The sequence below is a fragment of the Hypanus sabinus genome, chromosome 22 (genome assembly GCF_030144855.1).
Source record: "Hypanus sabinus isolate sHypSab1 chromosome 22, sHypSab1.hap1, whole genome shotgun sequence".
NCBI lineage: Eukaryota > Metazoa > Chordata > Chondrichthyes > Myliobatiformes > Dasyatidae > Hypanus > Hypanus sabinus.
Window position 1 is genome coordinate 49883285 of NC_082727.1, and position 27643 is coordinate 49910927.

The 27643-nt window shown below is 39.9% G+C and overlaps 1 protein-coding gene across 2 annotated transcripts in view; it reads right to left on the reverse strand.

Moving 5' to 3' along the window:
* dock1 (dedicator of cytokinesis 1) overlaps positions 1-27643 on the reverse strand; it is a 549009-nt gene that overhangs the window by 132087 nt on the left and 389279 nt on the right. The window lies entirely within an intron of this gene.

The following is a 27643-nucleotide window of genomic DNA, read 5'->3' on the forward strand; positions in this document are numbered from 1 at the left end:
CAACACCTAATCCAGAATAGCTGAACCCCAGTGGGCTCAACCAGAAGCTGCTCTAAAAAGCAGCTCTAGAATAGGCATTCTAGAAATTCCCCCTCTCAGAATCCAGCTCTAAACTGATTTTCCCAATCTACCTGCATATTGAAATCCCCAAAGACTATAGTAACATTGCCCTTTTGGTGTGAATATTCTTTCTCCCATTCAAATCTGTCAACCACATCCCTACTACCATTTGGGGGGTCTGTATACAACACCCATCAGCGTCTTTTTACCCTTGCAGTTCCTTAGCTCAATTCACAATGGTTCAACATCTTCTGACCCTATAGCATCTCTTTCTAGTGACTTCATTTTATATTTTACCAACAGAGCAATGCCGTCCCCTCTGCCTTTCTGCAGGTCCTCTCGATACAGTGTATCCTTGGACATTAAGCTCCCAGCTATAATCTCCTGTCAGCCATGATTCAGTGATGCCTACAACATCATACATGCTAATCCTGTAACTGTTCTACAAATTCATCTACCTTATTCTGTACACTGTGTGCATTCAAATATAACACCTTCAGTCCTGTATTCACCCTTTTTGATTTTGTCTACTTTTTACGTTGCAACTCATCCTGTTGACTGCAATTTTGTCCTATTGACAGCCCCTCCTCATTACATAACGTCTCTGCTTATAAACCAGCTAATCTTCAGCACTGTCACTCCAGATCCCATCCCCTCCTAAGTTAGTTCAAACCCTCCTGAACAACTCTAGACAACCTGCCCGCAAGGATATGTCAATTCCTTTGGATCATGTATAACCTGACTCTTTTGTACAGGTAGTACCTTCCCCAAAAGAGATCCAAGACTGCTCTGCCATTCAATCATGGTGAATCCTTTTTTTCTATTTCCTTCTTAACCTCAGTTTCCAGCCTTCTCCCCATAACCTATGATGCCATGTCCAATCAAGAACCTATCAATCTCAGCCTTAAATACACCCAACGACCTGACCGACACAACTGCATGTGGCAACAAATTTCACAAATTCACCACCTGTTGGCTAAAGAAATTTCTCTGCATCTCTATTTTGCAATGGCCCTCCTCTATCCTGAGGTTGTGCCCTCTTGTCCTAGACTGACCCACCATGAGAAACATCCTTTCCACATCTACTCTGTCTCGGCCTTTCAAATTCGAAAGATTACAATGACCTTTCTAATTTCCAGCAAGTACAGACCTAGAAGCCATCCAACATACCTCGTATGATACCCCTTTCATTCATGGAATCCATCCTTGTGAACTTCCTCTGGACACTCTCCAATGCCAGCGCATCTCTTCTAAGATGAGGGACCCAAAACTGCTCACAATACTCAAGGCGAGGCCCCACCTGTGCCTTATAAAGCTTCAGCATCCCATCCTTGCGCTTGTATTCTGGACCTCTGAAATGGATACTAACATGGCATTTGCCTTCCTCACCACTGACCCAACCTGCAAGTTAACCTTCAGGGTGTTCTGCACAAGGATTCTCAAGTCCCTCTGCATTTCAGATTCTTGCATTTTCTTCCATTTAGAAAATAGTTTGCACATTTATTTCTACCACCAAAGTGCATGACCATGCATTTTCCAACATTGTATTTCATTTTCCACTTTCTTGCCCATTGAACCAATCTATTCAAGTCCTTCTGTATTCTACCTGTTTCCTCAACATGACCTGCCCCTCCACCAATCTTCATCATCATCTGCAAACTTGGCAACAAAGGCATCTATTCCATCATCTAAATCACTTATATACAGCATAAAAAGAAGTGGTCCTAACACTGACCCCTGCAGGACACCAATAATGCTCACTGTAGGTTTTTGAATTGATAAGCGAAAAGCATACCTTCATCTACAATGCCTTCAGAATTACAATTCTCAGCATATCCAAATGCTGTTAAAATAATATATTGCTCATGCAACTATAAATGAGAGTATATTAGGATTGACAAGTAATCTATCAACCTTCATGAGCCTGATTGAATTATTTGAGGATGTGACAAAGCACATTAATGAAGATAGATGGAGTGTTTATGGTTATACATATAGGAAGGTGTTTGATAGGATTCCTCATGGTTGCCTCATTCAGAAATTTATGATGCAATGGATCCAGGTTGTTATGAATTCAGAATTTGCTTGCCTACAGAAGGTGTTTATAAATGGAATGCATTTCATTTGGAGGTCACTGACCAGTAGCATTCCACAGGGATCTGTCTGGGAACCCTGCTCTTTGTGATTTCTAAAAATGACTTGAATGAGGAAATGAAAGGGTAGATTATTAAGTTTGCAGAAGACACAAAGGTTGATGGAGCTGCAGATAGATCAAAAGGCTGTCACAGGTTACAATGGGATATTGACCGGATGCAGAGCCAGGCTGAGAAGTGACAGCTGGTGTTCTACAAGGAAAAGTATGAAGTGATTCACTGTGGAAGGTTGAATTTGAAATCACAACACAGGGTTAACAGCAAGATATTTAGCACTATGGAGGAACAGTGTGACCTTGGGATCCATATCTATAGATCTTTGAATTTGCTGCACAAGTTGATGGTGTCGTTAATAAGGCATATGGCGTGTTGACTTTCATTAGTCACATGATTAAGCTCAAGAGCCATAAGTAATGTTGCAGCTCTATGAAATCCTGGTTAGACCACACTTGGAATCTTGCACTTAGTTCTGGTTGCTTCATTATAGAAATGATGTGGAAGCTTTAAAAAGGGTGCAGAGGATATTTAACAGGATGCTGCCTGGATGAGAGACCATGTCTTAAGTGGACAGGTTAAGTAAAACAGAGCTTTTCTCTTTGGAGCGAAGGAGGTGACTTAATATAGGTGATTGAATCGATAGCCAAAGGCCTTTTTCCAGGGTGGAAGTGGCTATTACGTGAGGGCATAATTTTAGTTCATTGTGGAAAATAAAGGGAGGAAAATCAAAAGTAATGTTTTTTACACAGAGAGCGGTGGGTGGGTGGAAAGTATTGTCAGGAGTGATGGTAGAGACAAATGGTAGAAGTTATTGAGGGAGCACAGACCAGTCCTCATCGAAGGATCAGAGTGGAAAGGGGGAGTAGTTTCATGATCCTGGGTGTCAACATCTCTGAAGATCTATCCTGGGTCCAAAATATTGATGCGTTATAAAGAAGGCATAACAATGGCTGTATTTCATAAAGAGTTTGAGGAAATTCACGAATTTCTACAGAGGTACCGTCAAGAACATTCTAACTGATTGCATCACTGTCTGGTGTGGAGGGCCACTGAACAGAATTGGAAAATGCTGCAGAACGTTGCAAACGGAGCCAGCTCCAGCATTAACACTAAGCTCTCCAGCACCGAGGCCATCTTCAAAAGCCAACGTCTGAAAAAGCTGGCATCCATCAATAAAGACCCCCTTCACCAAGAACATGCCCTCTTCTCCTCTACCATCAGTTTTCTGAATGAACAGTGAACCCATGCACCTCATTATCTCTTTTTTTTGCTTTCTTTTCATACTACTTATTTTTAAAAAATGTATCTTATTGTCATTTATAGGTTTTTTATTAAACATAGAAAATAGGTGCAGGAGTAGGCCATTCAGCCCTTCGAGCCTGCACCGCCATTCAGTATGATCATGGCTGATCATCCAACTCAGAACCCTTACTTGCTTTCTCTCCATACCCTCTGATCCCTTGAGCCACAAGGACCATATCTAACTTCCTCTTAAATATAGCCAATGAACCGGCCTCAACTGTTTCCTGTGGCAGAGAATTCCACAGATTCACCACTCTCTGTGTGAAGAAGTTTTTCCTCATCTCGGTCCTGAAAGGCTTCCCCTTTATCCTTAAACTGTGACCCCTCGTTCCGGACTTCACCAAGATCGGAAACAATCTTCCTGCATCTAGCTTGTCCAATCCCTTTAGAATTTTATACGTTTCAATAAGATCCCCCCTCAATCTTCTAAATTCCAGTGAGTATAAGCCTAGTCGATCCAGTCTTTCTTCATATGAAAGTCCTGCCATCCCAGGAATCAATCTGATGAACCTTCTCTGTACTCCCTCTATGGCAAGAATGTTTTTCCTCAGATTAGGGGACCAAAACTGCACACGATATTCTAGGTGCAGTCTCACCAAGGCCTTATACAACTGCAGTAGAACCTCCCTGCTCCTTTACTCAAATCCTTTTGCTATGAATGCCAACATACCATTTGCCTTTTTCACTGCCTGCTGTACCTGCATGCCCACCTTCAATGACTGGTGTATAATGACACCCAGGTCTCGTTGCATCTCCCTTTTTCCTAATTGGCCACCGTTCAAATAATAATCTGTTTTCCTGTTCTTGCAACCAAAGTGGATAACCTCACATTTATCCACATTAAATTGCATCTGCCATGAATTTGCCCACTCACCTAACCTATCCAAGTCACCCTGCATCCTCTTAGTATCCTCCTCCCAGCTAACACCGCCGCCCAGCTTCGTGTCATCTGCAAACTTGGAGATGCTGCATTTAATTCCCTCGTCTGAATCATTAATATATATTGTAAACAACTGGGGTCCCAGCACTGAGCCTTGTGGTACCCCACTAGTCGCTGCCTGCCATTCTGAAAAGGTCCCATTTACTCCCACTCTTTGCTTCCTGTCTGCCAACCAATTCTCTATCCACATCAATACCATACCCCCAATACCGTGTGCTTTAAGTTTGCACACTAATCTCCTGTGTGGGACTTTGTCAAAAGCCTTTTGAAAATCTAAATATACCACATCCACTGGCTCTCCCCTATCCACTCTACTAGTTACGTCTTCAAAAAATTCTGTAAGATTCGTCAGACATGATTTTCCTTTCACAAATCCATGCTGACTTTGTCCGATGATTTCACCTCTTTCCAAATGTGCTGTTATCACATCTTTGATAACTGACTCTAGCATTTTCCCCACCACCGATGTCAGGCTAACCGGTCTATAATTCTTCGATTTCTCTCTCCCTCCTTTTTTAAAAAGTGGGGTTACATTAGCCACCCTCCAATCCTCAGGAACTAATCCAGAATCTAAGGAGTTTTGAAAAATTATCACTAATGCATCCACTATTTCTTGGGCTATTTCTTTAAACACTCTGGGATGCAGACCATCTGGCCCTGGGGATTTATCTACCTTTAATCCCTTCAATTTACCTAACACCACTTCCCTACTAACATGTATTTCCCTCAGTTCCTCCATCTCACTAGACCCTCGGTCCCTTACTATTTCTGGAAGATTATTTATGTCCTCCTTAGTGAAGACAGAACCAAAGTAGTTATTCAATTGGTCTGCCATGTCTTTGTTCCCTGTTTCTGACTGTAAAGGACTTACATTTGTCTTGACCAATCTTATTCTTTTCACGTATCTATAAAAGCTTTTACAGTCAGTTTTTATGTTCCCTGCCAGCTTTCTCTCAATCTTTTTTCCCTTTCCTAATTAAGCCCTTTGTCCTCCTCTGCTGGTCTCTGAATTTCTCACAGTCCTCAGGTGTGCCGTTTTTTTTGCTAATTTATATGTTTCTTCTTTGGACTTGATACTATCCCTAATTTCGCTTGTCAGCCACGGGTGCACTACCTTCCCTGGTTTATTCTTTTGCCAAACTGGGATGAACAATTGTTGCAGTTCATCCATGTGATCTTTAAATGCTTGCCATTGCATATCCACTGTCAACCCTTTAAGTATCATTTGCCAGTCTATCTTAAGCTAATTCATGTCTCATACCTTCAAAGTTACCCTCCTTTAAGTTCAGAACCTTTGTTTCTGAATTAACTATGTCACTCTCCATCTTAATGAAGAATTCCACCATATTATCGTCACTCTTACCCAAGGGGCCTCGCACAACAAGATTGCTAACTAACCCTTCCTCATTGCTCAATACCCAATCTAGAATGGCCTGCTCTCTAGTCGGTTCCTCGACATGTTGGTTCAGAAAACCATCCCGCATATATTCCAAGAAATCCTCTTCTTCAGCACCCTTACCAATTTGGTTCACCCAATCTATATGTAGATTGAAGTCACCCATTATAACTACTGTTCCTTTATTGCACGCATTTCTAATTTCCTGTTTAATGCCATCCCCAACCTCACTACTACTGTTAGGTGGCCTGTACACAACTCCCATCAGCGTTTTCTGCCCCTTAGTCTTATGCAGCTCTACCCATATCGATTCCACATCCTCCAGGCTAATGTCCTTCCTTTCTATTACGTTAATCTCCTCTCTAACCAGCAATGCTACCCCATCTCCTTTTCTTTCCTGTCTATCCCTCCTGAATATTGAATATCCCTGGATGTTGAGCTCCTATCCTTGGTCACCCTGGAACCATGTCTCTGTGCTCCCAACTATACCATATTCATTAATAACTATCTGCACATTCAATTCATCCACCTTGTTACGAATGCTCCTCGCATTGATTCACAAAGCCTTCAGGCTTGTTTTTACAACACTCTTAGCCCTTACACAATTATGTTGAAAAGTGGCTCTTTTTGCTTTTTGCCCTGGATTTGCCTGCCTGCCACTTTTACTCTTCACCTTACTACTTTTTGCGTCTAACCTCATTTTACACCGCTCTGTCTCTCTGCACTTGTTCCCATCCCCCTGCCACATTAGTTTAAAGCCTCCTGAACAGCAGTAGCAAATGCTTCCCTAGGACATTGGTTCCAGTCCAGCCCAGCTGCAGACCGTCCTGTTTATACCGGTCCTACCTCCCCCAGAACTGATTCCAGTGCCCCAGAAATTTGAATCCCTCCCCCTTGCACCATTTTTCGAGCCACGTATTCAACTGAAATATCCTCCTATTTCTACTCTGAGTAGCACGTGGCACTAGTAGTAATCCAGAGATGATTACCTTTGTGGTCCTACTTTTTAGTTTATCTCCTAACTCCCTAAATTCACCTTGTAGGACCTCATCCCGTTTTTTACCTATATCGTTGGTACCTATGTGCACCACGGCCACTGGCTGTTCACCCTCCCATTCCAGAATGTTCTGCAGCCGCTCAGAGACATCCTTGACCCTTGCACCAGGAAGGCAACATACCATCCTGGAGTCTCGCTTGCGGCCAAAGAAACACCTACCTATCCCCCTTACAATCGAATCCCCTATCACTATAGCTCTCCCACTCCTTTTCCTTCCCTCCTGTGCCGCAGAGCCACCCATGGTGCAATGAACTCCGCTGCTGCTGCCTTCCCCTGATGAGACATCTCCCCTTACCGTATCCAAAACAGTATATCTGTTTAAGAATGAGATGAGCTCAGGGGACTCCTGCACTACCTGCCTACTGCTACGCTGTCTAGTGGCCACCCCTTCCCTTTCTGCCTGTGTAGCCTTTACCTGCGGTGTGGCCAACTCACTGAACGTACTATTCATGACTTTGTCAGCATCATGGATGCTCCAGTATGAATCCAATCGCAGCTCCAGATGCTCAATGTGGTCTGCCAGAAGCTGCAGTTGGACACACTTCCTGCACACATAGTCATCAGGGACACTGGAAGTATCCCTGATTTCCCACATGCTGCAGGATGAACAAACCACGGGGCCGATCTCAGCTGCTATTACCTACCCAACACTTGCCTCAACTTTTGAAACTTTCTCCTTTGAAAGGAACTTACTTGGCCTTACGTCACTTGGAGTGAAGCTCGTCCTCAGCCTCTCGAGCTTTCTGCTGAGCTATTCAAATCTTGATTGACTTGATTGCACAGTCCAACTGCTAAAACTGCCAGAATCTCTCGAGTCAAAGCCCCAAATCTCCACTCCTTCACTGGCTGGCTGGCTGGCCCACCCGCCCTCTCACTCACTGGCCGCTTTCCACAGGCCATTCCGCTTGAGGTAACTCTCTATTTATTTGTTTGAGCTTTTCAAACTGCTTGGTCACCTGACCTCAACTGCCCAATCAGCTGCTTTCTGCTGAGTCTGAGCTATTCAAATCTTGATTGTCTAATCAACGGCTTTCTGCTGAGCTATTCAAATCTTGATTGACTTGATTATTGTTATGTATTCAAATATACTGCTGCTGCAAAACAACAAATTTCACGATGTATTCCAGAGATATTAAACCTGATTCTGATACCAAAAACACGAGAAAATGTGCAGATGCTGGAAATCCACGCAACACACACAAAATGTTGGAGGAACTCAGCAAGTCATGCAGCATCTATAGAAAAGAGCAAAAAGTTGACATTTTGGGCCAAGACTCTTCATCAGAAGAGAAACTAACTAAGAACTGGATTGATTGAAGCAATACATCCAGAGACTCCCTAAAGACTGATTGTTCACTAGAAAAATGCATGGAGTGAAGTTCATTCACAGTTATCATACTGCATGATATGTACCACTATCACACAAGAAAAGATTTTAAGCAGCTTCTTTCTGGAGACATGGCAATCAGAAGGTGGAGCTTAGGAAGGATAATGGCATCCAATGGCAACTCCTTTGCTTGCACCTTTGGAAACAGCTCTATTTCCACCTTTATTTTTCCCTTTCAGGGTTCTTTTGAAGACCCTGACCTGGAGTTACACACAGGCTTCAGTTCTTTGTGGGAATGGGACCCATTCTCGGGGTTCCACAGCTGGCTGTTATTCGACATGCCACGGGTTTGGCCTGAGAATCTAGATCGTGTTTGGAAGCCCAAGATCTTGGGGCTCTGGAGATGGGCAGATCCAGGGTTGGCGTCACGGCAGGAGACTTGTGTGTTGCTTTCGCTGTGGACCTGAAGACCCAAGGTCTTTGTGATCTTCAGCCACAGAGCTCGAAAAAGGCAACAGAACAGACTTTTAACATTGCAAACCAGTGGGTTGTTATTATGTCTCCCACTCGCTGTGAAAATGGGGGACACCTCCCTCTCCCTTGCTAGGGAGAGAGAGAGAACCTGTGGGTTGTTGAATGTCGGATGAAATGCAAAGCCTTTGGGGTAACTTTGGTCTGTGTCTTTGCTAACACGTAGCTCACACTTGTGCTTGGTAGCGGGTGCGCTTTATTTTGCCAGTGATTGTTGCTTGCCGCCACTTACACGCGGGAGGGACGACTTTGGGGTTCTCACATTTAACTGTTGTTCATTCTTCGGGGCACTTCTCTGTTTTTATGGATGTTTGCGAAGAAAAAGCATTTAAGGATGTACATTGTATTAAATTTGACCTTTGAACATCATTATTTAGTATTAACTGCTGCAACAAGCAAAATATCTGAAAGAAATACCACTAAGTTCTACCTTTATTTTCACATAACTATAGAGTGAGGTAGAATGACACAGCATAATTATAATACAGAGTGATCAGTTAATTGAAGCAACTCAAAAGCTGCATGAACACTAGAATTAAATACCTGAGATTCTTTGGAGAATTGTGAAATGCATAATTTGACTTAAAATTATAATAGCTTACAATTGCAATTGTAGACCCCAAGATAATAATATATAGTTTCCTGATACCTTATGCAGGTGTCCACATTAAATATGAAATTCATAAGCATTTATTTCAGTACTTTTCATGGTCAAAGACATCTCTTACAGCATATACATTTATTTAAAGTATCATTGTTTTAAAGCTATCACTGTTTTTCAATTTTCTTCTGAAAACATTGGGTTCTATTCAGATAGTTACGAAGGTGGTAATGCTTACCCATCATCTCACTAAAATGAAACAGAGGTCAAAATGATGAAAACACTTAACAGATTAAACTGTATCTGTGGAAAGAAAATGGGGTATTTCAGGTTGAAGCCCCTGCATCAGAATTCCAACCTGAAACATCAATTCTGTTTCTCATTTCATGGAACTAATTTGGCTTGGTGAGTGTTTTACACAATTTTGCTTTAATTTTAGATTTCATGACACTGTAATGACCGGATGCAGACATGGAAGGCATCTGCAAGGATATCAAGTTCAGGGGCTGAGAAGAAAGCTTGCATCTAAATAAAAATTCATTCACCTTTTTATTTCAGCCTACTGAAAAGACAAATATATTCATTTCAGCAGGAATATTATGAGTGATTGCCCCCAGATATTTCTCATGGAGTCAATCACACTCCATCTCCAGTTTCACATGCCAGTTATATTAACTCCTGCTGAAGCTTCACAAGGAACATTCAAGTACAGTATTAATTATCAGTAGGCCAACACCCTGTCCTGAACTATAGTTGAAGAAAAATAAGTTGCTTGGCAGGGTGGAGAAGGGAAGGGAGCGGGAAGAGTGAACTCATAGTTGGCAAAAGGGGGAGGAAGATGGGAGGGAGCAGGGAGCACCAGAGAGACATTCTGTAATGAAAAATAATTAATTGTTTGGAATTAATTGGCGTTGCTTGGTGTCTCAAGGCTGGGCACGTCTGCACATCTGCCACCTGCAACATCTTTCACGCCTGCTAGAGTTGCAAACTTGCTTTCTTCTCCACATTGACAAAACAGTATTATCCAAAAGACTTAGGCACCCTAGCTATATATATGTGCCTAAGGCTTTTTCCACAGTATTATATCTCTACAAATGTCTCCTGATGTGTTGAGTGTTCCACCAGCATTTTCTTTTATTTCAGATATATGGCATTTGCAGTACTATTTCTAATCAGTACCCTACAATTCCTTTCCACTAGTAAGTCAGATAGAGCTTGCCGCCTTTAAATTAAAATTAACTTTTTCCACTCACTCAAATTAAAATCCGCAACAGAATGTCAGCACGTATTTGATTGTCAACCATAAACTAGACCAATTATGTTTTCAGTTGTTTTCCATTTTCAGCACATGATGTATCAATGTCTGAGTTTCCTCTCTTTACACTGGAAGCATAATGTTCCACTCTAGCCAAGATTCACTGCAATTTGGAATTGGGTGGAACAATCCAATTTCGTCACTATAATTAAATTCACCAATTTCCTACTCAATTAATTTCAGTAAAACCAAAAGAGAAAACAATAGTTTTGCAGGAAATTAATGTTAAGATGTTTTCTTTGACATGACATTTCACACATGAAGGAATAAAAAGCATTAAGCACATGCTGTTATTTTGTTTACACATAAAATGCAAGAGATCCTTTCAAAGAAAAAAGACACAACTGCCCTGGATGTCTACATTTTCTTAGTAAGAAAATAGGTTTCAAGATACAGGATAACACAATTTAATCAAAAGACACAAAGTTCAGTAGATTTATAGAACAAATGATTTGACTGGACAGGTAACTATGGAAGTTGATTAAACAAATTTCATGCCTGTTGACCTAATTTTTTTGTATATATGTTGACAGCTGTCGTCTTTTGCTATGCTGTTCACTGATAAACCACTGTACAAGCTGGCACACAACTGATGTCTCATTAAGCTTAGAAGAATATCTATTTTCCTTGCCTGATAAGTTCTAATAGATTAAAAATGGATTTTGTTATGGTACAAAGGGCCTAACACTTAGCGGCTGAAGAGATTCACATCTGTGAAAGTGCTGTGTCACAAAGGCTGCCTGAGCTATCATTGACAATCAACCTGTATATCAAGGTTCATTGCTTTCCAAAAATAATACGTGATTAAAAAAAAATCTTTCTTCATTAGATCCCAAATAACTGTGTTCAAAACCTATTAGAATACATAAAAATTGAGTTTTGCTGCACCTTACTAGTAAAATAAATTAGTTGTAGCATCCCACCCCATCTGTCTAGAATGCTCCTAGTCTTCAACTTTCACCCCTGACCCAGGACATCACCCTTTCAAAGTTCAAAATTTATTTATTCACAAAGTATACATACGTCACCAGATACAACCCTGCAATTAATTTTCTTGCGATCACTCACAGTAAATGCAAATAAATGAAAATAATAATGATAATAATAACAACAACAAATAAGCAATAAATATTGAGAAAATAAGATGACATCCTTAGTATGGCATAGATCAGGAGTTCCCAAACTGGGGTGCAAGGACCGCTTACTTAATGGTATGGATTCATGGCGTAAAAAAGGTTGTGAACCCTTGGCCTAGAAGGCAGGTGTCCTTCATGAAGGATGCTGCTTCAGTGTGACAGCTATCCATGTAGATGTGCTTGGTGGGTAGGACTTTACCTGATGGACTGGGCTGCATCCATTACTTTTCGTAAGTTTTTCCGTTCAAGAGCACTGGAGTTTCCTTATAAGGCCGTGATGCAACCAAACAATGTACTCTCCAGCACACATCTATAGAAGCTTGTCAAAGTTTTAGATGACCTGCTGAATCTTTGCAAGCTTCTCAGAAAGTAGAGGTGCTACTGTGCTTTCTTTGTAATGGCACTTACATGCTGGACCCAGGACAGGTCCTCTGAAATGATAACACAGAGGAATTTAAAGTTACTGACCCTCTCCACCTCTGGTCCCCAATGAGGATTGGCTCATGGACCTCTGGTTTCCACCTCCTGTCGACAAATAACCATCTCCTTGGCCTTGCTAACTTTGAGTGAGAGATTGATGTCGTGGCACCACTCAGCTGGATTTTCATTCTCCCTCCTATATGCTGATTCGTCACCACCTTTGATTCCGTCAACAAAAGTGGTGCATCAGCAAACTTAAGTATAGCATTGTAGCTGTGGTTAGCCTCTAAAGTTACATCCACACTAGGCATTTTAAAAAATATCTCTGTACACATTGAAACAGAGATTTCGGCAGATCTCCTCCTACTGCACATGAGCAGGACACATCTACTGAAAACAAACAACATGTTTAGTGTCGAATCTTGTGGTGAAAGTGCTTGTTTGTGCAGTTACAGACTAGAAAAACTTAAACAACTGGCAGCTGTTGGTTCTCGGGCAGGAGGATTTACTTATTTTTTGAAGTTCATCATCAAACAAACACTTCCATAAGATGTATTTCAGACATTGTATGTGTGTGTGTGTGTGTGTATATATATATATATATCCATGTATTTAAAGTGATAACCATTTCCAAGTAAGAGTCTTTTTACCAGCCACCAACAGTATATTCATTAAATATATATCTCTTTTCAACCATTCTTGAGGTATATTTCCAAAATATATGGTCTTACTCTCTAAGGGTATTTCGTATTTAAAGATGTCTTGTAGGGCATTGTGTATCCCCCTACTTTTTGATAACAGGGCAGTCCCAAAAAATATGATAATGATTTGCATTTTGATTTCTACAATTTCTCCAGCAAACAGAGAGGTTACTATCATAATGGGATTTCTGAGAGGGTGTAATAAAACATCTTATCAAGTTTTTCCATCCAAACTTCGTCCATTTCTGTGAACTGGTACACTTTTATTGATACCTCCATATCGTTGTCCATTCTTCATTTGATATAATTATCCCTCCTTCTTTCTCCCATTTTGTTTTAAGTTGAAAGTGTTTTAAGATTTGACAACCCCTTATACATGCTTGAAATGATTCTAATACCATTATCTGAATTATATGCTTTTCTAAATAGCTCTAACAAGCATGTACATGCCTTGTTTTCATTTTTAAGCTTGGTTACTTTCTTATTAACATATTGTCGCATCTGTAAATACCGACATAAATCTTGTTTTTCTAACATGTGTTTCTCTTTAAGCATTTCAAAACTGAACAGTGTTCCTTCTTTCATTATGTTGCAAAGAACTGTTATTCCTTTAGCTGTCTAGTCCTTAAATCTAGTATCCAGTTTATTTGGTGTAAAATCTGAGTCATATGCACACCATTTAAGAATTGCAGTATCTCCTTCTAGATTATATTCTTTTATAGTAGTTTTCCATATTATAAGAGTCAATTTCACCCATGGGTTATCAATGGTATTTATGTACCTTTGCAGGTTGTTATCAGCCAAAATTGCTTGAATGGGAATGGGAAGTACCCGCTCCTCAATGTTTTTCCATTGAGCATCATGTGATGGGTTGCACCAATGTATCACAGCTCTCAACTGTGCTGCAAAATAATAATCTCTAAGAGAAGGTCCCCCCCCTTTTCCTTTGCTAATTGCAAAGTTTTGAGACGAATTCTAGGCCTTTTACCCTGCCAAATATACCTTGATAACATCTTGTTCCATTCATTGAATTGATTTTGATTAATCTCTATTGGTAGGGTCTGAAAAAGATATAACAGTCTGGGCAGTATATTCATTTTAATAGACTCAATCCTTGAACTGTGAAAAAAGGAATCAGGTTCCATCTTGCCACATCTTCCTTAATTTTTTTTATATAAAGGCTGATAATTACATTGTGATAATTTTTTTTGGCATAATGACACCCAAATATTTGAAAGACTCTGTGTGCCAAGCCTAGGGGTATCTACTTTCAATTTCTTTTGGTGGGCAATAGTAATATGAAAGTAATTGGGTTTTATCTATGTTGATCTTGTATTCTGATAATTGACCATATTGTTCAAAGGATTTAGGTAAAGAGTATGTTGGTTGCCCTAGATAGTTCAAAATGCCATCCACATAACAAGCCAATTTATGCTCTGTCCCTTTAATAGTAATTCCCCCGATATCTTCATTTTGTCTGATATATTGAGCTAATGGTTCCAGATATGACGCGAAGAGTAGCGGTGACCATGCACAAACCTGTCTCATGCCCCTTTCTAGGGTAAGACTATTTGATAAATATCCATTGATTTTAATCCTAGCAGTAGGATTGTCATATACTGTCTGTATAGTTTTAATAACTGTCTTCGAAACCAAATCTATGTAAAACTCTGTGAAGAAAATTCCAATTAACCGAATCAAATGCTTTTTCAGCGTCCAAGCTCATCACTATTGCTTCGAGTTTATTTCTTTGTATATGATCCATAATGTGAACTGTCCTTCGCATATTGTCTTGTGTTTGGCGTTGTCACATAAAACCTGTCTGATAGTTACATATCAGTATGGGTAGAAACCCCTCTAATCGTTTGGCCATGATGGAGGTAAATAACCTATAACCTACATTAAGAACGAATATTGGTCTAAATGACCCGCATCCCACTATATCCTTGCCTTCTTTCCGTATAGCTGAGATTATCGCTTCCTTCCAACTGGGTGGCATTTATGCCTGTTTTAGAGCCCAGTTCAGTGTGGGGAGTAAAACAGGAATTAACTCATTTTTAAATTCTTTGTACCACTCTGCCGAATACCCATCTGATCCTGGTGACTTGCTTAATTTAAGCCTACTTACTGCAGCTTTTAATTCAACTTCAGTTATGTCAGCAGTCATCGTTCTATTTTGTTCTTCGCTTAAAGTGGGTAACTCTAGAGAATTTAAGAAGGTGTCAATTTGGGTTGTGCTTCCCCCTGGAACTTTGGAATATAGAGTTTTGTAAAACACTTCAAAAGCTTCTTGAATTTCACTTAGCTTATTTTTTTTTTTAAATCATTTTTGTTCTTGGGTCCCTAATTCTATGAATTGTATTTTCTGCTATCTTTTTTTTTTTCAGTTTCCACGCCAGTATTTTCAAAGATTTTGATCCACTTTCATAATGTCTCTGTTTCAGAAACATTAAATTTTTCCTGATTTCTTGCCAATTAATTTCATTCCTAATTCTTTTAATTTCCCCTAATGTATCCTGTGACATATTCAATTTGCGTTTTTTCTCTACTTCCTTCAGCCTATTTTGTAATTCCTCTAATGTTTTATTCCTTTTTTTTCTTATATGATATTGCTACAATTTTCCCTCTTAAAACCACCTTCAGAGTATCCCATAAAATGTGAGGTGAAACGTCTTCATTATCATTAAATTCTAAGTAGAGACCAATTTCTTTTTAAATTTGTTCCTTAAAGTATGGATCATTGAGTAGACTTGAATTTAGTTTCCAAATTGTATTTTTTGGTTGTAAGTCAAAATCAACAGATCAATATATAGGTGCATGGTCACTTACATCTATTGTCTCAATTCCATGAGTGTTTATTTTGTCTTTGTCTTTTCCAAATGTTATGAAATAGTCTATTCTTGTATATACAGAATGGGGAGCAGAATAATGAGTGCAATCTCTTGTGTCGGGGAAAAGGTCCCTCCATATATCAATTAAACCAACATCCTCAAAAAGTGTATTAGCTTTTTTATGTAAATATTTTGTTTCAGAGGTTTCTATATTGGAAGAGTCTAAGTTTGGTTGTAATTGTAAATTTAAGTCTCCCCCACATATCAGGAGACCTTCTGTTTCTGTTACCATAATATCAGTAATTTTCTGAAAGAAACCAATATCACTTCCCGGGGGTGCGTATATATTCAATAGAGTAACTGAATTTCTGTCTATATTCCCCCTTACCAGAATATATCTGTGCTCTTTATCTCCCATTTCGAATACTTTTTCAAAATTTAGCTTAATTGAGATAAGAATAGCAACTCCTCTCCTATGACCTGATTTATATGAGGAGAAAAACAAATTAGTGAAGCCCATTATCTTTAGTTTTTTATGCTCATTATCACTTAAATGAGTTTCTTGTAGATATCCTACATGGGCTTGTTCATTTTTTCATTTTGGATAAAATTCTATTACATTTGATTGGATTTTATAGCCCATTGACAGTAAAAGAAATGCATTTTACCTTGCCCTTAGCCATCTGTATTTATCTGTCAATGTATCATTGAAATTAGAATAAAACTTAATCCATCTACTCCCTGAACAAATAAGAACCAAGAAATGTAAATAATAACACAAATGGCAATGAATGTGTGATTCCAAGGCTGAGGTCTCTAGTAGATGACCCTGCATTAAGCTAGAGGAAATGTCTAGCTGTGGGGGATAAAATCCTCCTACTTGTGAGTTGAGGGCCCCCATTACAGTATTCATAAAAGTCAGTGAACAAACCCATTACACAGAAAAGATTTCCCTGTGTACTCCTCCTATATATATATATATATATATATATATATATACATACACACACACACCCACACACATATATATACATAACATACATACATATATGCACACATATATATATATTCTCATTTTGGTGGGGAAAAAGGAGTAAGTGAGCAAATAAAGAATAACAACTAAGTAATATAAAATCCACATTATAATAAGTATTTCTCCAGGTAGGTTTATCACCGTCTACTTTTGCTTCCGTTTAGCTTCTCAACATTTTTAAAGTTAACCAAACCTTATGGCTCTTCTGAAGGGGGTGAGGACTGTCTTTGGGAAACTCCCGGTCTCTTCCTGATATACTTCTCCTGGCCTCCTCCCATCTCCTGCCTTCTTGATTCTCTCACTATTTCCCAAGTGGAGCAGGATAAATCCTCTGCCAGTCTTTTTCTCAGTTTGGTCACGCTGACGGGCAACCCTCTGGCCTACATGTCTGTAGTCGCGTCTTCCACTGAATGGTACAATCGCGCCCCGTTGTCATAAAACACTCAAAGTTTAGCAGGGTACGGAGGTTGAAATCTAATCTTTTTTTGCTTTAGTACTCGCATTACTTCAGAGTATTCTTTACGTTTCTGCAGGACCGCGGGGGGGAGGGGTAATATTGGTCAAAATATATTACTTTATCGTGTAAAAACACTCTCTTCTTACCCGAGGCCCTTCGTAGAATCTCCACCTTGGTACAATACCGAAGGAATTTAATTATTATTGAGCATGGCTTATCTGCTCTATCTCAGGTAGGCTTCGGGACTAACGCGCAATGCGTTCTCTCGATTTCCAGCTCCATAGTTGAAGGAAGCTCCAGCGAGCCCTGCAGCAACTTTCTGACAAACTCTGTCATAGACAAGCCTCTGCTCCTTTGGGAATGTTGTAGATTCTGATATTTTTCCACCGTGATCTTCCCTCCAGGTCAAGCAGTTTACCTTCTCGGTGATTCAATATTTTTATCGTCTTACTCAGTATTCATTCAACGTTTTGAACGCGATCCTCCACCTTCTCAATTTGAGTCTCTGCCACTGCTATTTTTTGATTGACGTTGGCGAGCTCTGACTTAGTATCATGTAGCTGCTGCTTTATTTCTTTCTGGAAGTCCCTTATCTCTTTCAGGATTTCAATCATATTCGCCGCTTCACCTGAACGAGGCCCAGTGTCCGCCTCGCTAACACGTGGTCGGGTAGGAGAGTGACTCACTGCACTCCTCTCAGCCGCAGGCTCTGCTGTGTCGCTTTTTTTATTTCCATTCTTTTACCCCATTCTTGCCCCTCTTTTCAGTTCAAATATTTTTCAAAAAATACTATATTTGATGGGTTAACGGGGCTTAATACGTGTTTTTCCAGAGGGGCTAGCGACTTAAGTTGCCATTCTTGGCAATGACGTCACCAGAAACCCCGCGCAGGAGGATTTAAAAGTAAAAAAAACAAATACTGGAGCACATGGAGGCAACCGACAGTATGAACCAGCTGACGACGAACACTGAAAAACTGACTAACTCTGCTGCATTAGTAAAGTACCTTGTTAAATGTGTAAAACATGTCTGTATCAGTATTATCTTGTATTTCCATACAATGTTACATTAGGCTGTTACACATCTATCGTCAGAGAAGTACTTGCATAAATAGGTAAACCACCTTCGTACAAGCAAGGGCAAGTGAGTATACTTATTTATTCAGTAAGTTATGGGTCAAAGTATTTGGTGAGTACATTTCTAACTCTTCTGGCTTCAGTCTCATTGCCGTCTGTTCTGAAATTGTTAAGATTGTGTGGGAGGCTGCATTCATGAAAGTAATGAGATGGCGCGGTGCCGCCAGACAGAGTTTTCAGATTTCTCCGGTTACCCCGTCCACACTGATCTGCCCAAGCAGCATTTTGAAAATTACACACTCTGGACAGCATTTCTGAAAAGCTCCTGTTTCGGGGGACAAAAATGCCATTTTAGTGTGGACAGAGGGTAAAAATGAAGAGAAAAAGCTTCAGTTATGGATTTATCCGGTGTAGTGTGGATGTGGCCTTAGTCACAGTTACAAACGCAAGTAGAGCAGGGGGGCTAAGCACACAGCCTTGTGTAACTGTGTTGATGGTGATTGTGGAGGAGATATATTTGCCAATCTGAACTGATTGGGGTCTGCAGGTAACGAAATCGAAGATCTAGTGCACAAGGAGGTAGTGAGGCCTAGCTCTTGAAGCTAATTGACTAGCTTTGCAAGGACCATAGTACTGAATTCCGAGCTGCAGTCAATGAAGAGCATCCAGATGAATGCATCTTCACAGTCCAAATATTCCAGGCGTAAGTGAATAGATAATGAAAAGGCATCTGTCGTTGATCTGTTGTGTTGGTAGTCAAATTGGAGCTGACCCAAGTCGCTTCTCAGGCAGAAGTTGCTTGAAGCAGGTTGTTATTTTGGTCAGCTGCAATAAGCCTCCAACACTAGTCACATCTTCTCCATCCCACCCTTTTCTACCTTACATGGGGACCACACATTCTGTGATTCCACAATCTGCTAAACCCTCTCACGCATTCTTCGCAGAACTTCATCACTTTCCCTTGCAATTGTAGGTGCAACATTTCTTCTTACATCTTTTCCCTCACCATCATTCATGAATCTACACGGCTCCTGCAGGTGAAAGAAAAAATTGTATATACAGCACTTGCTGATGGCATATGGTAATCCTCTACATGGACAAGATGAATTGCAGAAAATGCAACTAATATGCAACGCCCCATGTTCTGTCCATAATGGCTATCCTGAGCTTCCATGTGCATGCCATTTTAATTCCCCTTCTATTTCCTGTACTGACAATGACCTGCCGATCCTTGACCTCTTCCAGTGCCAGGGTGACTTTAAATACTAATTAAAGGAATGAGACTTCATATTCTATCCGTGTGGTCATCAACTCAATGGTAAAAACACTGAGCTTTTCAATTTCAGGCAGTTCTTACATGCAGTGTATTACATAATAAACTCTCTTCTCATATCCCCCTGACCCTTCTCTGGTCACTCCATTTTGCCCCATTCCCATACTCCCTCTCCAGAGCCACATTACCAATTTACATATCCATCTACTTCTTGGTTATATCCATTCACTACCCACATAATTCACTCACTGGCACCCACACTTCCAACTGCTTCTGGCCCCATCTGCCCTACACTTTTCTCACAATGGCTCTCATAATCAACTTCCATATTCATCATATTACAAAACTGATAGCTTCTGTGTTTCTGTTGTCACCCTCCTAGCTTTCTCTGCTTTCAGCTCTTCATAGAAACACAGAAAACATAAAAAAAACTACAGCACAATACAAGCCATTAAGCCCACAAAGCCATGCTGAACATGTATTTACTTTAGAAATTACCTTGGGTTATCCATAGCCCTCTATTTTCCCTAGCTCCATGTAGCTATCCAAGAGTCTCTAAAAAGACCCAATTGTATCTGCCTCAACCACCATCTCCAACAGCCCATTCTACGCACTCACCACTCTCCATGTAAAAAACTTAACCCTGACATCCCTTCTGTACCTACTTCCAAAGACGAGTGCCCTCTCGTTTCAGTGTTGGGAAAAAACCTCTGACTATCCACACGATCAATGCCTCTCTTCGTCTTATACAGTATATCAGGTCAGCTCTCATCCTCTGTCGCTCCAAGGAGAAAAGGCCAAGTTCACTCAACCTATTCTCATAAGGCATGCTCTCCAATCTAGGCAACATCCTTGTAAATCTCCTCTGCATTCTCTCTGTAGCATCTATATTCTTCTTGTAATGAGGTGACCAGAAGTGAACACAGCACTCCAAGGGAATTAAAATAGCCGTTGAAGTGCATCTTTTGATTTTTTTTGACACAGGTTGGTATCTGGGGCAGGGAACTGGGTGAGGGAGGAGGGAAATGTTCTCTACAGTGGTAAAAAAAACTCACCAAATATGTTAGGTGTTTCCACAGTATTGAACATTGATTTACAACCTCATCCTATTACTGCAATTTTTGGTTTACCAATGATGGACTCACTTCATTTATCCTCTTCTGCTTGTCAAATGATTGCATTTCTTACATTAATGGCTGGAAGATCTATTTTGTGGAATTAGAAAGAAATTAATCCTCCTACCGTATTTCATTGGTTTTCTCAAACTATGTTATGTCTAAATTTAGAAAAAATTAGAAGTGTTGTATTTGAAACTTCTATTATATTTGAAAAGATATGGAGACCATTTATTCAATATTTTCATATGATGTAATATGACCCTGTTCCAAGCCTATTTGCTTTTCCAGTTTCGATTTTACATACGTTGAGAGGATTGGAGTTCATGACACTGATGATTTTGTATTTTTGTTAGATATTATAAGCAGCCCTTTTTAAAAAATTTTTCTTTTTCCCTTTTTTCTTTTTTTTCTTATTAGTTATTAGATTGTTAGATTAGATTTTTTTGCATAATTTTTTTTTCTTTTTCTTTTTTTTTAATATATATTACGATATACCTAGGTTTGCCTTTAAGAAGAGGGACGCCTCACGTCTTAATAAGCTGGTAAGGAAGGTGGGCTCTGTTGTGGGCATAGAACTGGAGAGTATGACGTCGGTGGCAGAGCGGAGGGCGCTGAGTAGGCTACGGTCAATCATGGAAAACCCTGAACATCCTCTGCACAGCACCATCCAGAGACAGAGAAGCAGCTTCAGTGGCAGGTTGCTGTCAATGCAATGCTCCTCAGACAGGATGAAGAGATCATTACTCCCCAATGCCATTCGGCTCTATAATTCAACCACCAGGGGCAAGACATGTTAAGTGCCGGGGTTAGGACCGAGCTTAAGTTGCCACTCAATGCACATTAGTAAATTATTTAAGAATTTTTTAAAAGCTATTTATTAATGTTTTTTGGGAGGGTGATTTTAGATGCATATCATATTATACTGAGTTAAATACTGTATGTAATTAGTTTTGCTACAACAAGTGTATGGGACACTGGAAAAATGTTGAATTTCCCTTTGGGGATGAATAAAGTATCTATCTATCTATCTATCTATTGGGTACTTGTATCGTCCATGATTTGGGAACACTCATTTATACTGTAACTATTGCTTATGTATTCTTTCATGTTCAGTTGAAATGTGTATGTTTGTAATCCCATTATCTATGTATCAATCTTATTATGTTGATATTAATAATAATAATAAAATATTGAAAAAGAAATAATATATTAGGTGTGTGACATTTTGAAACTTTCCCAGGCCAATATATTTCTTGTGTTTCAGGTTTTTCAGGTGCTACCTCATGCCAATGTAATTCCAGTGACTATCCTCTACCATCAATGCAATTTGGTGGGGGGGAATTGAGTGTTGGATAATGAGATTGATAAAGATGTAGTGTCTGGAAGTACACCTGCTTTCTGACATACTCTGTCATCTGATGAATAGACCAAACATGATGCGACTCTGGATGTCATAAAAAAAGGGAACCATTGATCTAATGCATGGAAATTCTACCGAGCTGAATACAATGTCCATACTAAATAACTTTCATGCTCATGTCAGAAAGTCTGCCTACATCTGTTTCATTTTTCATTTTCTGTTATATTGGTTGTTTTTATTTTGCATGGATATATGCAGAAATATGGAGTTATGTTACAAATTATCGATATCTGAATGTCTGAATTTGGTTCAGGGACCAAATGCCCTGCCCTGACCATGGTCGTATATAGCTAGAACATTACCTCTTGGCTCTTGAACTCAATCCCACGGTTGATGAAGTCCAATGCACCTTATGCTTCCTTAACCACACAGTCAACCTGCGCGGCAGCTTTGAGTGTCCTATGGACTGTCACCCCAAGATCCCTCTGATCCTCCACACTGCCAAGAGTATTACCATTAATACTATATTCTGCCATCATATTTGACCTACCAAAATAACCACCTCACACTTACCTGGGCTGAACCTCCTCTGCCACTTCTCAGCCCTTTTTTGCATCCTATCAATGTCCCGCCATAACCTCTGACAGTCCTCCACACTATTTACAACACCCTCAACATTTGTGTCATCAGCAAATTTATCAACCCATCCCTCCACTTCCTCATCCAGGTCATTTATTAAAAATCACGAAGAGTAGGGTTTCTAGAGCAGATCCCTGAGGCACATCACTGGTCACCGACCTCCATTCAGAATATGACCTGTCTACAACCACTCTTTGCCTTCTGTGGGCAAACCAATTCTGGATCCACAAAGCAATGCCCCTTGGATCCCATGCCTCCTTACTTTCTCAATTAGCCTTGCATGGGGTACCTTATCAAATGCCTTGCTGAAATCCATATACACTACATCTACTGCTCTTCCTTCATCAATGTGTTTAGTCACATCCTCAAAAAATTCAATCAGGCTCATAAGGCACGACTTGCCTTTAACAAAGCCTTGCCGACTATTCCTAATCATATTATGCCTCTCCATATGTAACAAATCATGCCTCTCAGGATCTTCTCCATCAAGTTACCAACCACTGGGGCAAGACTCACTGGTCTATAATTTCCTGAGCTACCTCTGCTTCCTTTCTTGAATAAAGGAACAACATCACCAACCCTCCAATCCTCCAGAACCTCTCCTGCCCCCAATGATAATGCAAAGATCATTGCCAGAGACTCAGTAATCTCCTCCCTCACTTCCCACAATAGGTTGGTGTATATCTCATCTAGTCCCAGTGACTTACCCAAATTGAAGCTTTCCAAAAGCTCCAGCACATCCTCTTTCTTAATGTCTATATGCTCAAGCTTTTTTCAGTCCACTGTAAGTGATCCCTACAATCACCAAAGTCCTTTTCCGTAGTGAAAACTGAAGCAAAGTATTCATTAAGTACCTCCGCTACCTCTTCTGGTTCTATGCACACTTTTCCACTGTCACACTTGATTGGTCCCGTTCTCTCGCATCTTATCCTCTTGCACTTCACATACTTGCAGAAGCTCTCTCCTACTGCTTTTGTCTATAAACTTCAGCACCACCCTCCCAAACTGGCTCAATTTGTCCATAATACATGGCATGGTGACACAGTGGTTAGCGTAATGCTTTACAGTGTCAGCAACCTGGGTTCAAGTACCACTGACGTCTGTAAGGAGTTTGTATGTTCTCCCCATCATCATGTGGGTTTCTCTCAGCGTTAAGGTTTCCTTCCACATTCCAAAGCCATGAGGGTTAGAAGGTTAATTGGTCACATGGGTAAAATTGGGTAGCATGGGCTCATTGGGGCTAGTAGGCCTGTTACCATGCTGATTCTCTAAATAAAAATAAAATATGCTTTCAACACCCTCCCTCCCACCAGTATACCAAATATGTCTGACCCCTGCTTCACCATTCTCCCTCCCCCTCACTTCTTTATATTGGCTATCATTCCTCTCCATTCTTTGTCCTGATACAGAGTTTTGACCTGAAATGTCAATTACTTTCCTCGCAGATGCTGCTTGACCCACTGAGTTCTTCCAGCCAATTGCCTGTTGCTCTGGCATCTGCACTCTCATGCTTTTAATTGTAGCATAGTTGTTTTTAATTGAAGCTATTTTTTCCTTAGATTACACTTAATGGTAATGATGTGCCTTTTGGCAAGATGACTATTTTTGATTATTTGATGACCCGTCTGGAAAAATTAAATAGATAAGGATGTGAACATTGAGATTATATAGTAAATAACCCTTATTCAGTGCTACATGTATGAAAAATCATTATTTTCCAGAATGAAGCATGATTATAGTGGATTCATGCCATTCACGGAAATCAACACAGCATTTCTGGTTGTAAATTATATTCAGATTGCTAAATCGTTTTTCTCTTTTGGAAGTGTTCCAGAGAGAAACTCGTTAATATGGTTTTGAACTATGCTGGTCATTGTGCACTCTCAGCCCAATGAAATTTTAATAGGACTGTCACTTCTGTAGCAGTTAAGGAGGTCAGGGTGTACCCACTGAGTAAACTCCTGCATGGCTATAACAATCTGACTCAGGCAGGTTTCCTTTGTGTATTTACTTTCATGATCTTCTGCAGATACCCAATTTCATCTCACCATTCCCACTGATGAGCTCATGACTCTTGCTGTAAATAGAAAGAGGAATAAAATCCAAAATTACCGGGAAAGAAAAAAAAAACATGAATTAAAAAATAATGAGATACAGAATAGTGGACTACCAGAAATAATTGAAATTTAATGTTGAGTCTGCAAAGTCCCAGTGTGCCCAATTAAAAGAGGTGTCACTCACTGAACATGAATTGATGTGGGAGACCATGCTCCAAGAGATAAAAGGGGGAGTTGACAGAATTGCATGTCTGGATGCCCTTGACATTGGAAGGTGCTTCTGAAGAAGGCTTCAAGATGTGCTACATTAGATCTCATAGATGACACATTACGTGGCATATTGCACCAATGATGGATAGATGAAATGCTTAAAAGGGTGCTTCTCTGCTTGGGTGTTAGAGCTGTATTTACCTGGGTAAGCGGAAAATGTTCCATCACATTCCTGAGTGTTTCATAGACAGTGAACAGGCAAATGTAACAGGATAACCAACCTTTATCCTGAGAGCTGTGTTTATGGTTAATAGTGCCTCCCTGGTAAAATGCGAGGTCTTTCTTCTTTGTTGAGAGTTGCTCATTACTAGTGTGAGTTGAATATTACATGCCAACTTTCAATGCAAGCATGAATATTATGTCAGTTCTCCATTAACACATGAGCTGCTTCAGTATCTTAGGAGTTGTGAAAGGTGCACAGAAAGCAGTAAACCGCAAACTTCCATACCTTTAGCTTATAAAATAAGTCACCAACGAAGAAAATGGATATAGTTTTGTTGGATGTTCTGAAGTAGAGATGAATTGCCTCAATTACAATCATCTTTCTATATGTGAGGAATGACCCTATGGGGCTGCTGTAATGGAGCAGCTTGATTACTGACAAAGTTAGTTCTGAAGTATAATTGCATTGGCAGATCCCGTAGTTATTGCTTTATCTGGTGTACTCAATTGTTTTCTTGGCATTAATTTGTAAATGTCGAATTGGATTCTGTGTCGGACAGAACTCCAGTAAGCCGTTGAGATGGATCATTCAATTAGTATTATAGGGTGAAGATGCTTGTTGTTGAGAAAGGGATGCTCATAGAGCTTCCTACTTCAGCTTGTTTTTAATTGTCACTACCATTAAAAGATTGTAGAGGTTGGATCTGATCTATTAGTTGTGAAATTAGCTGTGTCTATGCTGAAGCTTTTTTTTTTAGCAATACTGTGAAAATGAGCTCAATTACTTTTCCTTAGTGTTAGTTATTCATCTCATCACATGAAGCAAAATCATGCCGGCAGTTACATCATTCAGGAATCTTCAGACTGATTAGCAAAAGTGCCAATGAATCATTCTTGATAATGGTGATACCTGATAGTGGAGAATCACATCCCCTTCAAACTCTGCACCACCACCACCACCAATACCAGTGCCCTGACCCACCTTCTGCACAAGTGCATCACATCGTGCTCTCACTACCCTTAGCATTCCTATTAACTTGAATTCAACGTGGAGGAGTACTGGTTCATCAGCTGAGAAGGAAAAGTGGATAATAATATAAAGTTTTCTTGCTCCTAACAGTAAGCATACATTATTTAATCCAGCACAACAAAGAAACACCACAAAAATATGACCTGGAATTTCTAAGTATGCTAGAGTTTCAGCAGAGTTATGCTAACCAGGGCAACTGTACTAGAGAGACATGACAATTTGCTTCAGTTAAGTGAATGTTGATCCTCACTAATCCAATGCTTTTGAGAGGTCCTTACACTGTCAAAAACTGTATTGTAGTCATGTAGTCATGAGTTGAACTATCGGGCAATGTTTTCAAGACCTAAATTATTTACATTGCAGTTTAATATTCTAGCATTAGTTTAGTCATCTGCCTGAAAAAATATAATCAAAAAAGTATTGATACTACATCTCACCTTATACAAACACAATATCCATATCCCAGAGCATATCAGCTCAGTAGCTTGTGCCACTTGTTTGATTTAGCTGTGGCCCTGTAGAAGTTTTTCCTTGGAAACAGCACTGGCACGTCAGCAGAGTGTGACTAGTGGAAAGACTGGCTCCGAATCTCAGATCCTCAACAAATTATTCCTTAATAGTAGGCAGTCCTTGCCCACAGTTCTGTGCAGGCACTCAAAATCAAAATTGAAATTGCCTCATTTTTGACAGGCACCAATATATCTAAATAATAGGAATCACCTTTACCACATACCTTTCCTGCGGTTGCGAGCTTCGTCAGCCCTTGAAGGTCTGATAAGCCAAGATGCAAAATCAGCTCTAAGCTCAGCTGTTGTCTCAAGGCAAGTGTAACTCCCATCCCACTTCAATGAAGGGTTGAGGAAGAGGGCAGAAATCAGACAAAGTACGACAGCATGCACTTTGATAAATGGAATCTAAAAGCCAGTTGTTAATTAAATAGAAAAATGTAGCACATGAATGAAACACAAAGATCTCAGTATTCTGGTGTTTGAATTGCAAAATGCTACAGGCAGGTGCAGCAGGGGATTAGAGGGGCAAACTGCAAATTACCCAATTGTCCTTTATTCCAAGGGTGCTGGATATTAGAAACAGAACAGCATGATTACAATTGGCAATACTTGAAGTACTGTGCACAGTTTTGGTCCCTATATATAAAATGATATATACTGTAACTGGAGACACTTCAAAAAGTTAGCGCCTGGGGTGAAAGAATTGTCAGAACAAGAGCATCTAAAGAAATTAGACATACATTCTTTGGGTTTAGAAGGATCACAGATGATCATCTTTCAAGATCCTTTGAAAGAACAAATTTACAGTGAACAGTTGTTGAAATTGTAAGTGAAAATGTGCTCATCTCAAACAGAAAAAATACTCTAGTTCCTTAAATAAAAATCTGTTTAT